Source organism: Scylla paramamosain, chromosome 4, assembly GCF_035594125.1.
Source record: "Scylla paramamosain isolate STU-SP2022 chromosome 4, ASM3559412v1, whole genome shotgun sequence".
NCBI lineage: Eukaryota > Metazoa > Arthropoda > Malacostraca > Decapoda > Portunidae > Scylla > Scylla paramamosain.
The window spans coordinates 8,557,501-8,567,474 of NC_087154.1; the positions used below are offsets into that span (position 1 = coordinate 8,557,501).

General features: G+C 43.3%; 1 long non-coding RNA gene across 2 annotated transcripts in view; it reads right to left on the reverse strand.

The window, feature by feature from the left end:
- Positions 1 to 7,036, reverse strand: part of LOC135097350 (uncharacterized) — a 97,744-nt gene extending 90,708 nt beyond the window's left edge. For both annotated transcript variants that reach the window (XR_010265619.1, XR_010265621.1), the window contains exon 1: positions 6,892 to 7,036. This is a non-coding gene — a long non-coding RNA (uncharacterized LOC135097350). The remainder of the gene's footprint in view (positions 1 to 6,891) is intronic.
- Between the last annotated feature and the right edge of the window lie 2,938 nt (positions 7,037 to 9,974).

The following is a 9,974-nucleotide window of genomic DNA, read 5'->3' on the forward strand; positions in this document are numbered from 1 at the left end:
ACGCTTCTCACAGCACTTCCCGCTGTCTCAATCTTGTAATACAAGGGATAAACCTAAATGAATGTTAGTACATATTCTGTGTGTGTGTGTGTGTGTGTGTGTGTGTGTGTGTGTGTGTGTGTGTGTGTGTGTGTGTGTGTGTGTGTGTGTGTGTGTGTGTGTGTGTGTGTGTGTGTGTGTGTGTGTGTGTGTGTGTGTGTGTGTGTGTGTGTGTGTGTGTGTGTGTGTGTGTGTGTGTGTGTGTGTGTGTGTGTGTGTGTGTGTGTGTGTGTGTGTGTGTGTGTGTGTGTGTGTGTGTGTGTGTGTGTGTGTGTGTGTGTGTGTGTGTGTGTGTGTGTGTGTGTGTGTGTGTGTGTGTGTGTGTGTGTGTGTGTGTGTGTGTGTGTGTGTGTGTGTGTGTGTGTGTGTGTGTGTGTGTGTGTGTGTGTGTGTGTGTGTGTGTGTGTGTGTGTGTGTGTGTGTGTGTGTGTGTGTGTGTGTGTGTGTGTGTGTGTGTGTGTGTGTGTGTGTGTGTGTGTGTGTGTGTGTGTGTGTGTGTGTGTGTGTGTGTGTGTGTGTGTGTGTGTGTGTGTGTGTGTGTGTGTGTGTGTGTGTGTGTGTGTGTGTGTGTGTGTGTGTGTGTGTGTGTGTGTGTGTGTGTGTGTGTGTGTGTGTGTGTGTGTGTGTGTGTGTGTGTGTGTGTGTGTGTGTGTGTGTGTGTGTGTGTGTGTGTGTGTGTGTGTGTGTGTGTGTGTGTGTGTGTGTGTGTGTGTGTGTGTGTGTGTGTGTGTGTGTGTGTGTGTGTGTGTGTGTGTGTGTGTGTGTGTGTGTGTGTGTGTGTGTGTGTGTGTGTGTGTGTGTGTGTGTGTGTGTGTGTGTGTGTGTGTGTGTGTGTGTGTGTGTGTGTGTGTGTGTGTGTGTGTGTGTGTGTGTGTGTGTGTGTGTGTGTGTGTGTGTGTGTGTGTGTGTGTACGAGTAATCGCCTATCAAATTTTCACGGGAATCTGAGAATTGAGCGCCGTGCAAGATAAGCGGGATCCAGCAGACCTCACCTTGAGCGCTGCAGCGTCCCATCCACTTCGCTCAGAGTCAATGACGCGAAATCCTTGACTGAATTTACACTCAGGAACCACTTCATAAAATACCGGAACGACCATTCACAAGGCAAGAACTCGTCTGATCCACGCCATGCAACTTTTTACTTCCTTAATGACTCTTCTGGTCATGATTAGATAATATGAAAATCTAGTCCTTTTTACTTTCCAGATCATTTCGTAAAATATAATAATATAATATATATATATATATATATATATATATATATATATATATATATATATATATATATATATATATATATATATATATATATATATATATATGTGTGTGTGTGTGTGTGTGTGTGTGTGTGTGTGTGTGTGTGTGTGTTTGTTTGTGTGTGTGTCAGTAAGTAAGTAAGTAAGTAAAGTTTTATTGCTATTAGCATATAAAAGGTGTAGATTGGCAACTAGCAGAGGAGAAAGATTACGGTCAAGTCTGATTTCTGTGAAGCCAAGGATGTTATGTTTAGTGCCAACACTGCATAAGATTATCAACAAAGGAATGGAATTTTGTAGGAACTGACCGAATATTCAGAGTCAGTAAATTAATTACATCATAAGTATTTCAAATAGTTATAGAGGTGAACGTGTTTGGATCGCATTAAATTTGTATTCCTAAATTTTGTGTAAAGGTAAGTTGCATGCCAGTTACTCTTGTATTTATACTCTTCTGTATTAAAAACATCCAACTCTGAGAATTCCTTTACAGTACTTCTGTTTGATTCCATTTAGTAGTAGTAGTAGTAGTAGTAGTAGTAGTAGTAGTAGTAGTAGTAGTAGTAGTAGTAGTAGTAGTAGTAGTAGTAGTAGTAGTAGTAGTAGTAGTAGTAGGAGTAGTAGTAGTAGTAGTAGCAAAATTATTAGTAGAAGTAGGACTAGTTACAGTGAAAGGAGAGAGAGAGAGAGAGAGAGAGAGAGAGAGAGAGAGAGAGAGAGAGAGAGAGAGAGAGAGAGAGAGAGAGAGAGAGAGAGAGAGAGATAAGAATATTAATTAATATTGGCAATAGACAAAGTTGTATGTATTTTCTTATCATTTCTGTACGATCTAGTACTTAAGTAACAAGTCCATTTTCCCAAGCGTTACTCAAGGGGCACTAATGCACCTGCCAATTTGCATCACATCATCACCTCGAGAAAAACTTGTCACGCGGGAGGGAAAATATTCACGCCGCGGTGAAACATCACCTTTAGACAAGTCTTGAGAAGCTTATATATATATTTTTTTTTATGTGTGTGTGTGTGAAATAGACGTTTTAGAATAATATTAAATAATTGCATGAAACGTAGAAATTAAAATTACTGTACAGATTTTTAACAAAATTTGGTATATTTCGTAACTGATCATAAAATACCTGTAAGATCTTGTGGAATTATGAATTAGAAAGCATCACTGCAACTTTGGTGTATCTGTATTTTAATTTAGTTGAGGTTATGTGGATGACAGCACATCATGATTTCTATTTTATAATACCCGATATAATTTTGATACAAGTGTTGCGCCTTGAGTCTTGCAGAGGTAACGATGACGGATGAAAAAAAGTACTTAATAATAAAAGCAAAATAATAAAGTAACAAGATAAAGATATCACACACACACACACACACACACACACACACCTGTCACTGTATCTTCGTCCCTTACACCTGGTCACAGAGACACGGGGACTGCAGGTGCGGGGCGGAGGCAGGTGAGGTGTGGCACAGGTATACTATGAATGGCTCGTCAGGTGGCTGTTGGCTGGCTGGCGGCGAGACAAAGGCTTGAGAAACACAAGGGTGGAAGGCAAAAGTTTCCCAGAGGAGCATGGTCGTATTGAGGGTCACGAAAGGTTCACGGCAGGCCAGGTAAGTCAGGGGTGGGGTTCTGCATGGCTCTACTTGGTCCTTGTCTTTTATTTGGTGTGTGTAGTAAGATTGATGCTTGAAGGAGGTTCTTAGTCTGGTATAGGTGGGAGGGTAGATAGATAGATGGATAGGTAAGTAGTTTGGTAGGTATGTAGGTAGTAACTAGGTTGGTTAGTGGGTTAGTCGGCTGGGTAAGGAGATGGATATATAGAAAGAAATAGATAGAAAAATATAGACAGATATAGATAAAATAAAAAAAAATAGGCCTGTAAATTGACTGATAGATAGACAAATTGCTATGTTAATACTCGTAGTAACTTAGATGATTATTATTATCATTATTATTATTATTGTTATTATCTTTATCATTACTATCATCATCATTATTAGTCATCATTATCATCATCATAGTTATCATTACTCTATCAATATACAACTACAATACTCAGTTCTACGTATATGTGAACATAAGTTGACGTTTTGACAGCAGGAAGATCAATCTCTTTATCCATCAATCATTTCATTTACACACACACACACACACACACACACACACACACACACACACACACACACACACACACACAAAGCAAAAAACAAAAATAGCAACTTAGCAAACCATAAACTACATGAATTGACAAGTGAATGGAGAGAGAGAGAGAGAGAGAGAGAGAGAGAGAGAGAGAGAGAGAGAGAGAGAGAGAGAGAGAGAGAGAGAGAGAGAGAGAGAGAGACACCACTCTCCCTCACTCTCCTTCGCCTCCTCTCTCACCACCTCTACATTCACTCGCACTATTAACTGGTAAGACAGAGTACAGACAATACGGTGCACGAGTTTATGAATCGTATAGTCTTCTGAGGGAGGATAAAAAACGGACCAGTGAAGTGTTTTTATGTGAGGTATACTCTTAATGGATCGAGAAATTCAACTTTGATCTGGTTTTCTGTGTCACTCGGTACAAAATTTCGTGCATACTTTTATGCTTCGATTAAGTTTTTGTAATCCTCTTTCATTGTCTGTGCTGTGGGATCTCTCTCTCTCTCTCTCTCTCTCTCTCTCTCTCTCTCTCTCTCTCTCTCTCTCTCTCTCTCTCTCTCTCTGCAGCGTCTCCTTAGTATGTCTCTTCTCATCTCATCTTTGGTCACGCTTATCTCGCGCCGTCGCCGCCTCCCTCACGATCTTATCTTCCTCGCCCGTCTCCTTGTCCCTGCTTCTCCTTCCAAACGCTGCTGCCCTCCTCCTCCTCTTCCCACTCTCGCTCCTCTTGCAGGCTATCATACCTAGTGCCACCCTACACTCGTGCAAAACAAAACGAGACTTTATTTCTCTTTACACACACACACACACACACACACACACACACACACACACACACACACACACACACACACACACACATGACGGGCTTTGCGGATAAAGAAAAAAAAAAAAAACACTGCAGAGACTCGTGTTTACCCTTCCCAGCCACGTCCTGAGGCACTATCTACCTAGTCCTGGAAAAATATTCCATTGTTATCCTTAATGCTCTTTTATTGTTGTTATTATTATCATCGTTGTCAGTAGTAGTAGTAGTAGTAGTAGTAGTAGTAGTAGTAGTAGTAGTAGTAGTAGTAGTAGTAGTAGTAGTAGTAGTAGTAGTAGTAGTAGTAGTAGTTTATAATACGAGACGTAGCAGTGCATCGAAGCCAAGTGAATGCAAGATGAGTCTATAAAAAGGTGGGCAGGTGAACTGTAACCAGGAGGAGGAGGAGAAGGAACCAGGAGGAGGAGGAGGAGGAGGAGGAGGAGGAGGAGGAGGAGGAGGAGGAGGAGGAGGAGGAGGAGGAGGAGAGGAACACAAAAGCGCGAGATCAGGTGAAGATGATAAAGAGCACGAGGACGAGGATGACGACCAAGACGACGACAAGGACGAAGACGTGGAGGCCAATAACCACAAAAAGAGGAGGAGGAGGAGGAGGAGGAGGAGGAAGTCTTGACACTTGACACAGGACACAGGACACTATATAGATGCTGGCTGACGAACAGGTGGTGGTGGTGGTGGTGGTGGTGGTGGCGTGGCCCTTCAGTAGCAGCACGTACATCCATATACCGTTCATGTCCAGGTCAGGAAACTTTTGACCTTGCCGCGATGACAGAGATGACTTTGAGGCTGAAGTGCTTATGTGCGTGTCAAAGGGAGGGAGGGCAGGGGCGCGGGGCGGGGCGGGGAGGAGAGGGCAGTGGAGGCAGTGGAGGACTGGAGGAGAGCGGGGAGGTGGTGGAGAGCAAAACACAAAGGGCATCGTTTTATATCTCACACACAGGACTCGCTGACAAACAATAGGGACGCATCGCCACTGTCTCTCTGCCGCACTAGGGCGAAGGGACGGGGAGACGGGCACACACGGACGGACACAACTGACGGACGGACAGACGGACGGGCGGCCACTTCTGCTGGCGAGCACAATACTTCACATTTCGCGCCACAATAGACTGTATCGCTCGCCTCGCATGGAGATTTCGTAACACGTTGCAGAGGATTTCGCTGATAAATCGCGTCATCGTAACTCGATATCTCCTTCTTACACGTCACTGTTATCTGTTCCCCCTGCCCCTCTCCCCTCCAGACTTTCCCTCTCATGTAACCAGCACCACCACCACCTCCTCTTCCTCCTCCTCCTCCTCCTAGTGGTATCTTCTCCGCGGCATCGACAGAGGGGCTTGCAACTCCTGCAACCTCCTGACTCAAAGTTTATGTACCCGTGACGAGCCTTGTCTCCCTCAGTCTATTCTTGGGCGTGTAAGTGACGCGGGGCTACAAAGGCTGCAGTCACGACCTGCCGCTCATTACTTCTCTGACTGTCCTGCCGCTGCTCCAGGTGGGTGGTGGTGGTGGTGGTGGTGGTGGTGGTGGTGGTGGTGGTGGTGAGGATGATTATGTTATGCAATGTTACATATACAGCTGGTAATATTTTTCTTCTTCTTAAGTGTCAAAGAGACTACCAAAGGACACAGAAAAAAAGTCCGCTCAATTTCCTGCATCCAAATAGAAAGAATTTTCACAAAGTTGCCCAATTTTGTTGCTTTTTTCTCTCCATTGCCTTTCTCGTGTAAATAATATAATCTTTTTACTCTGTGGGCTGCCTTGATCCATGCTATTTATTGCTTTCCAAAACGTTAATCGTCAGGCCAGTGTATAACTTCTTTTTATCGTCCTCCTTATATTCGTCTTCTTGATCTACACGTAGCACTTTCTTGCATATTCTAAACTTAACATTTCTCACTGCCAAGTTAGCTCCAATAGTCAGCAAGCTAGTAACTGTTCTCAAGCACCTCAGTTTCAGCCCGCCACTCTCTCTCTCTCTCTCTCTCTCTCTCTCTCTCTCTCTCTCTCTCTCTCTCTCTCTCTCTCTCTCTCTCTCTCTCTCTCTCTCTCTCTCCTCCTCAGTCTTGTATCTGCCGCCCGGCCCACGCACCCATAAAAAGCAGCTGGCACAACAATCCCTCATGCATACCCATATTTGCATCCAAAGACCCAAGCCCCTTCTTTCTCTTTCCAAATCTGCTCTCCTAAAAATACTCTTAAATCCTTCAAAGCACACATTCCACTACGTTTCCACTGTATTCTTTCAATCTAACACTTCTCTCCACTCATCTCACTTCTGACACTTATTCTTTTTTTTTTTTTTATGCATGTTCTTCACTTCTAAGACTTCTTCAAATTCCCAAGAAAATTTGAGAACATTATATGCACTGGTACGTCTCTCCGTCTTAGAAGTTTCTCCTTTGCCTTGCTGAAAAGCTGAATCCAAAATGGTGATGGGAAGAAATTGGGTTTCAAATAGAGTGATGGATGACTGAAATGGTCTCAGTAATCAGATTGTTAGTGGCGAATCAATACGGGGGTTTGAAAAATTAGATAAATTTATAGGAAGGGATGAAAAGTGGATGTGAGTACGGGTAGCTGCCACCTGTAGCTCTACTAACCTCTTGCAACTTCCCTCATTTTCTTCTTCACTTAATTCTTCCCTCTGTATTCTTTCAGTTCTTGTGCTTTATCTCTGTTCCGTAAAGTCATTCCAACAATCGCTGTCCTTAACTTCCATTCCGTTGTCCCATCACGCTACACACTTCCTCGACTCTGGTATCACAAAAGTGGCAAGCCTCCTGAAACTAACAATCTTCTCTTATCTGTTTTACTAATTGTTAACTATTTCTGATATTGATAAGAAATGTTAATTGTACTTCCTTCAGCAGTTATTCCATATTTTTTCTTTATACTTATCTATTCATTATTTATTTACTTATTTCTTTTCTTTTACAATTTCTCGAGTAAAATCAGGTTGAGTTTTAACTTTCCTGTTATTTCATGTTATTTCTGTCCAAAAATCAGGTTGGGTTTTAACTTTCCTGTTATTTCATGTTATTTCTGTCCAACAACAACAAATGGTAACAATAATAATGATGATAATAACGAGAAGAAGAAGAAGAAGAAGAAGAAGAAGAAGAAGGAAGGAGAAGGAGAAGGAGAAGGAGAAGGAGAAGGAGAAGGAGAAGAAGAAGAAGAAGAAGAAGAAGAAGAAGAAGAAGGAGAAGGAGAAGGAGAAGGAGAAGAAGAAGAAGGAGAAGGAAGAGGAGGAGGAGGAGGAGGAGGAGGAGGAGGAGGAGGAGGAGGAGGAGGAGGAGGAGGAGGAGGAGGAGGAGGAGGAGGAGGAGGAGGAGGAGAAAGAAGGAGGAGGAGAAGGAGAAGAAGGAGAAGGAGGAGGACGAGAAGGAGAAGGAGAAGGAGAAGAAGGAGAAGGAGAAGGAGGAGAAGGAGAAGGAAAAGCAGAAGCAGAAGTAGCAGAAGGAGGAGGAGGAGGAGAAGGAGAAGGAGAAGGAGAAGGAGAAGGAGAAGGAGAAGGAGAAGCAGAAGAAGAAGAAAAGGAGGAGGAGGAAGAAGAAGAAGATGAAGAGCAAGAACAAGAACAAGAACTACAACAATAATAACAACAACAACAACAATTACCCCTCCTCTCCCTTTCCACACACACACACACACACACACACACACACACACACACACACACACACAGTAGAAATACTTGAATAAAGGTCAAGGTCTTGTTGCGAGAAATAAAGAAAAAAAGCCAGACCTTTCTCAACGAGCTTGCAAATGAAGGACAAAGGAAAGCCTTACACACACACACACACACACACACACACACACACACACACACACACACACACACACACACACACACACAGTGACTCGCTCCTAATAAGGCGAGGACCAGATGGAAAAATAATAATAATGACGGATAATAACAGAGTGGTCACTGTGACGCGGATCACCTCTTGGCTCCTGTGTCTCCCGCCCCACACATTTCAGGAAGGCTTGGTGTGTGTGTGTGTGTGTGTGTGTGTGTGTGTGTGTGTGTGTGTGTGTGTGTGTGTGTGTGTGTGTGTGTGTGTGTGTGTGTACATGTGTGTAGATGTGTGTGATATCTCTGTATATCATGCGTGGACACACAGCACACACACACACACACACACACACACAATCAAACCTGAAGAAAACATCATGATTTAGGGAACACTAGGTATTCACTATAAATGTTTCACTGACCTTAGTCAGTGAAATAGTGGAGTAGATTTAGAGACTTGACCTTTCGGTTGTAAATAATGGAGTGTGACACCTGCTATTTACATCATCCCACGTGGTGTTGCTGGGCGAAAGTAAAGCTACATGTACTGAAAAACTAAATACGTCGATCAGTCATGTTGGCATTAGTAATGTGAAATTAAACTTGCACCACAATGTTTTATTCTTTTCCACGAGAAACCAAAACAGTTAAGGATACGTTCACGCAAATCGCCGAACAAGGTACGGAATTTGTTTGTTGTCAGAAACTCAACAGCGAATATCGAGAAATGTCGGCGACTGATAGCGGTGGAGTTGCGAATATTCAAGACTAAATCGCCGAGACAAGGCTTTAGTGGGCTTTTATCGGCGATGTATCTGCGAGTGTCGGCTACTTATCGGCAAATATCAGAGATTATCAGGGGTTATCAGGAATTATCGACAATCGGTCGCGGAATAGTAGACGAATTGTCTGCGCATCTCCACACAACTTATCGGCGGACTGTCCTGGAGTGTCGCAGGCTGTGCTCGACTGGCCGGTGATACTTCCGCGAAAGTCTGACTTTTTACGACCAGTCTACAATAAGTTGTTGACAATACAGCAATCACACACACACACACACACACACACACACACACACACACACACACACACACACACACACACACACACACACACACACATACACACACACACACACATACACACATACACACACGGGCATTTAACCTGAGGCAAAGTCTCCCGCTATTCGCGGACGTTGAGAGGCATTTGGTCACCAGTCGCAGCCTAACCGTAAACAATCACAGACCAAGTTGGCGACCAATCGGCAATTAATACCTACAGAGTTATAGAAATTTATTTAAATTACGAAAGTGACCAACAAATCTTAGACTCATTCGACTACTAGTCGGCGCAGTCGTTGTCGTTGAAAGCTGGGAACTAGTCTGTTACAGTCGTCAGTCAACTCAGCAAAACGCTTATCCTGCCACTAGGACAGTGGATGGTCTCTCGGTGACACTCTCAAACTCTTGACCAGTCGTCGAGTATTAGCAGACTGCAGCGTATAAACCTTTTACTCAACGAAGAGTGATGAACTTACTCGCGAATATGCGAAATAGGCCCAAAGGGACAATGGCAGTACAGCTAAAGTAAATCTAATGTTAATACAAATGCACAAGAGCAGCACCATTATTACTGAAGCCTACATTGTCGTGTAAGTTGATGGACACTAGTGAGTCGAGCACTGAAAGTCTATGTAATGATTCCGAACGAAAAACTCGTCAGTAATGAATGGAAAGAGTCCAGCAAACATGCACACACCCCAGGCGTAAGGTAACCAATGAGTACTTACTGGCGCGGGCAATGGATCTGAAAAGAAAAGGAAAAAAAAAACATTAATTTGTAAAGACGAAGCAAACAAGTACTATACCTTAGAAAAAAGCA